Below are 5,238 nucleotides of genomic sequence, written 5' to 3' on the forward strand. Positions count from 1 at the left end.
CAAAAGTAAGCAACAGCGCAACTTATGAGCTAATGACAGCATCGCCGTAAGGGCAGAAGGTACCCTCCTCTTCAGGAGAAGTTTCGTAGGCAGGTGACCCACTGGGTTTGGAGGTGCCAGAATCCTCGGAGAAACAGCGGAAGGAGGAGAGCGCACTGATTCAGAAGCTTCTGAGTCAGTTTCTTTTTCGGAGGAAGCCGTGGATTTGTGAGATCCCGCAACTTCACTCTCAGGACGAGAGGCTTCCTGCGAATCATCGGTAACGACGGTTCGCTCATCCACCTCTCCACCTTCAGGAAGGGGAGGAAGAGAAGATAGAACTCGATGGTTCTGTAGAATGAAAAGCAACACCAAGGAAAAAGTAAGGAAACAAGACAGCAGTCGAAAAATAGAAATACAATTCGAGAGAGAAGTTACTTACTTTGGGAAGGGCGTGGCTGCCACTATACGGCTCCACGCGACAAGAGGCTGGAACCTCCTATTTCTTGATCATCGAATAAAAACGTCGAACAAGCCTCTCCAAGTCCTTCACAGAAAGGTCCTTGTATACGCGATCAACATCCTCCTCGCCAACATACATCCAGAGGGGGTTTTTGCGAGCCTGCAGAGGCTGCACCCTGATCCTAAGGAAGTGAGCAGTGATTTGAAAACCGACAGTTCTTTACCACGGGTGTTCAGAAGCTCATGGATGCGCTTCATCAGAGCATCTGTCACCATTTTCTCTTCGTCGGTAGCTTCGGCGTCCCATGATCGGCGCCGGAGGATTTTTGCGGCACCATCAAAAGGAGCGATGTTGTATCCTGCGAGACGACGTGCTCCTCTTGGACATATAAGCATCTCCGGCGCCATCCTTGAACGGAGTCGGGGAATTTGACGTCGAAGTAGTCAACTTCGGGTCGGACGCAGATGACAACGCCGCCCACATTGTAGGCGACATTGCGAGAGCTGTTGCGCCGGAGATAAAAAAAATGCGTTTCCACAGGCCCCAATGAGGATGGGTCCCGAGAAAGCACTCGCACAGTGTGATGAAAATCGAGATATGAAGGATGGAGTTAGGGGCCAGCTGATGTAGCTGAATCCCATAAACATACGTAAGTCCCCGAAGGAACTCGTGGATAGGTGTGGAGAGGCCGCGGATGAGGTGGTCGATGAAAGTTACCCGATATCCAATCCGAGGTGTCGGGAAGCTTTCGTCGCCAGAAAGATCAGTGCGTCTTCTTTCTTCATCAGGCCCAGCGTCTTGAGGGTCTTCAGATCCTGGTTAAAGATCTTAGATCTCTCCCACCCATAGATTTCCGTAGGCTCCATCGATGGATTGGTTCCTGGAGCAGTGTGCTTGGTGAGCTTCGTGCGCGGTGGCATCAAAGCAAGCATTGGGGGAGAACGGAGGAGAGCAAGAGCGCAAGAGCTTGGGAGCGGCAATGGTGGTTTTTGAGAGAGAAAGGAAAGGTGAGCGGCGCAGCAAAGGGGATGAATGAGGACGAAGGGAGAAATTTATAGCTAGTCACCGAACCGTCGCGCCGTTGGATGAAAGAAAAATGGATCATATGCCCTACACGTGTCTACAGGGGTACAAATGTCTATTCACTATGAAGTTACTGGACAGGTGTTACAGCGCGCGTGCCGGAAAAAGCGGAGGACGTGTGTCCCCCACTTTCGCGACGTGTCGAAGGCGCAGAGGTTTGGACCCACAGATCAGAGACATGACAGGACTCGCACCTTCCCAATACAGAGTTCGTGGCTATCGTCAGCATTGACGTCGCCATCAGAAAATTGCGACTGGTTATTTCAAAATAGCGGCGGGGAACTGTTGATGATCCATATAAGATAACTTCGAGAGCCTTTGATCAAATACAAGTATTTGTCCAAATGCTCGGGGGCTAATCTTATCAGAAGTTTTGTTCATACTTCTGATAAGAGGATAGCGTGAAGGACAGAAACATATGGCTGTTTAAAGAAGATAAAAAGTTGAGCCTACAGCCAAGTACAAATACTCGATCGTAGCCTCGGGGGCTACTCCCATCGGGAGCGCTGGTCGCGCACCCGATAAAATAAAAGGAAGAGCAGAAAGTCGTCATTTTAAAAATAGAATAAAGAAATAGTATAAGTTGAGCCTACAACCAAGTATAAATACTCGATTGTAGCCTCGGGGGCTACTCCCATCGGGAGCGCTGGTCGCGCACCCGATAATTTGTGTTGAGGAGAATGTTCGATAAAATACAACGAGTATGATTATCGTCATACATTTTCGAGTTACACATAACTCTTGATGTACTCCCATCGGGAGCGCCAATATATTGTCAACAATTGACTCAACAAAATTGGCTATTCCAACAGCCGATAAAGGTACTCGACAATATATTCCTGGAGCGCGTCTCTCGGATGCCGTAAAACTTTACGAAGGTAAGACCCCAGGTTCTATCCTGAGTGGCGTGGTATCGCACCCGAATGCGCTCTGCTACTTTTTTCCGTGTCAATAGATACGAAGAAATATTCCTAGCGGACGCGCTACGGATTTTATAAACATGACTGAAATTCGATTCATGAATAAGTCCTAGAGCGTCACATGTCGAATTACGCCAGTATCATGTCCAGGGACATGATCTTGAAGTAAGTTTTGCGGGTTTGCCACAAGAGCAGTTAACTGGTACCTGATCCGGGTCATATGAACCAGCCCCATTTACCATTATCCCTGTACAATATATATGTGTCGTGAAGAGTTATTTGTTACCCGAAGAATTTGCGGATGAATTATACGATGGAGATTTTACTCGACTCTATGATTCAAGCAAAATCTCGGAGACTACCGACATAGGCATCCCGGATGGGCCTGCCGAAGATAGTACCCGGGGTTTAGCGAAGGCCCATCACCCGAAGTTTGTGAAGCACGGAAGCCCATTAAAATATCGTCTATGGCAAGTAGAGATAGATTAGGAATAGAGACTTGTAATTCTACGGGACGGATTCAAAGAGCCTCCCAAGCAATTGTAACTTGTGTAATATGAAACCCTCGGCTCCGCCTCCTATATAAGGGGGAGTCGAGGGACAAAGAAAGGATCAATCTCATTGTCAATTCAACCCTAGTTTTTAGCAATCAAGCACCTTTTTCGGCTGAAACCTTCGAGATCTACTTGCCCTCTACTTCCACAAAACCCAAGTCTACTACTTGTAGGCATTGACAAGTTAATACCTTGTCACCCGCTGCTCAGAACCTTCCGGCGTTTGGAAGCCGGAGTATCGCTGGTACCGGCATCGGAAGCCGGAGCCTTCCGAACACGAGGGGTAGGGGGATCCCCAACCTCAGCAGCAAGCGGGGTCACGTGCTCCAGCACCTGATGATCTTGATCAGCTGAAATCGACAGAGCAGAGAGAGCATAAGATAAGGGAAGTGGGTCAAATACCTTAAGCATTATGCAATCATCCTCGTCGCTGCCGGAATCATTGGCCCGAGCTCTTGAAGGACGAGAAGAAGGAGCTTTACCGGAGCGTTTGGTGTGCGTGGAGCCCATCTCGTGCGTATTTCCGACTTGGAAAGGATCTGGGTCCTCGTCGTCCTCGTGGGTGCGGCTGGGAGCGTAGGATTCCGGCACCTCGGTGCTAATGCGAGCAAAGTCCTGCGATACAAGGAAAAAACAAGTTAGAGAACAGTTTTCGATATTCTGGAAGCAATATTCCGGAAGCCCCAAGATCTTACTTCGGACGTTGGCGGGCGTCGGCGGCTGTGAGGCTGCATGCCCCACTTCCAGTCAAGTGGCATCTTTGTTTTGCAAATCTGTTTGGCCTTGGCGACCATAACAGATTTGCTGAGCGGGAAGGTTGTGATCCTTGTGGGATCAAACCGCCCAATCATTTGGCAGATTTTATGGGCGCGGCACTACAAGGGGATAACCCGGCGCGAGACAAAAGCGTGCATGATATCATCGGTGCAGATGTTGGTGGTGTCGTTGAGCGTCTCCATAAACCGGATGATCCGGTTGGTTTCAATATGGCGGTCCTTGGGGTTGAATCGCCTGTTGGTTCTGGCGGGTGCGCCAGGGAGATACGCCGGAAGATTGATCATGTCGGAAGGGCCGGAATTCCTAACATAGAAGAAAGTCTCTTGCCACGCCCGGCAGGACTCTAAACCGGAGAACCTGTAATAAGGGCTCCCCTAACGGGGCGTGAGTATGCACGCCCCGCACTGCACTACGGGTTTGGGAGTTGGGAGTTTCAGATCCTAGATCGAATTGATCCGGAGATTGTAAAAGCGATCGAAGGTCTCGACGGTAGGCAGGAGGCCAACGAAACCTTCCATGAAAGAAACAAAGGAAGAAAGATAGAAAACGGCGTTGCCGGGGAGATGGTGGGCCTGAAGTTTGTAGAAGTCAAGAAAGCGCCGGAAGAAGCCCGATGCCGGAAGACCAAAACCACGCTCAAAATGGGCGGTGAAGACTACTCGCGCTCCTTACCCGCAATCCGGCAGAATACCTTTTCCGGTATCCTCCGGCACCGGTACAACCAGTCAATTTCAGCTTGGCTCACGTCGAACTCCTTCCGTGCACCGCGAGTGTAAGCCGAGAGATCTGAACCGACACCTTGATCCGGACCGCCGGCTTCTTCCTCCAGCCCGTCGGCTTCTTGGTGTACGGCTTCTTCTTCGCCCGCAGAAATCTTAGGCTCTTCGCTAAACTGGGTGCTACCGGAAAGCTCCATGTCGGATCTTTCGGAATCCATTTTTCTAAGTTACCGAAGCTACCTAACAACCAGATTCTAAACTTCTACTCGGTTCACGAAGATCTAGACACAAGAGAAAAAGAGAGAAAAAGGGGGTAAATAAATCTACCGCGACGTTGATGAACTTGAAGAACAAGAGAAGAAGAGTAAGGCAACAGATCGAGTTTCACTAACCTTAGACGGGCGGCGCAAGATCCCCGCGGCATCGCACCAAGAGTTCGCCGGAGAAGAGAGCGCCGATGGCGAGCGGCGGCACGGGACCTCGAGAGTGCGTGCGCCTCGGGGAGGAGAGAGGATGGAAAAACTACGAGGTGGCGAGGATGAGAGAAGGAGCGAGCAGTAGGCGGCGAAGTCCACCGGAAGGGGCGGCTTCGGCGGTGAGCGGCGGCGCGAGCTCGGGAGGCGAGAGGGCTCCGAGGTTGGAGATGGCGAGAATGAGGCGTGTGGTGGGAACGACGCGGAACCATCGCCTTTAAATACGCGAGAAGCTAATGGGCCGGAAACCGCTCAGCCCACGTCCCTTCG

Source organism: Lolium rigidum, chromosome 1 (assembly GCF_022539505.1).
Source record: "Lolium rigidum isolate FL_2022 chromosome 1, APGP_CSIRO_Lrig_0.1, whole genome shotgun sequence".
NCBI classification, from domain to species: domain Eukaryota; kingdom Viridiplantae; phylum Streptophyta; class Magnoliopsida; order Poales; family Poaceae; genus Lolium; species Lolium rigidum.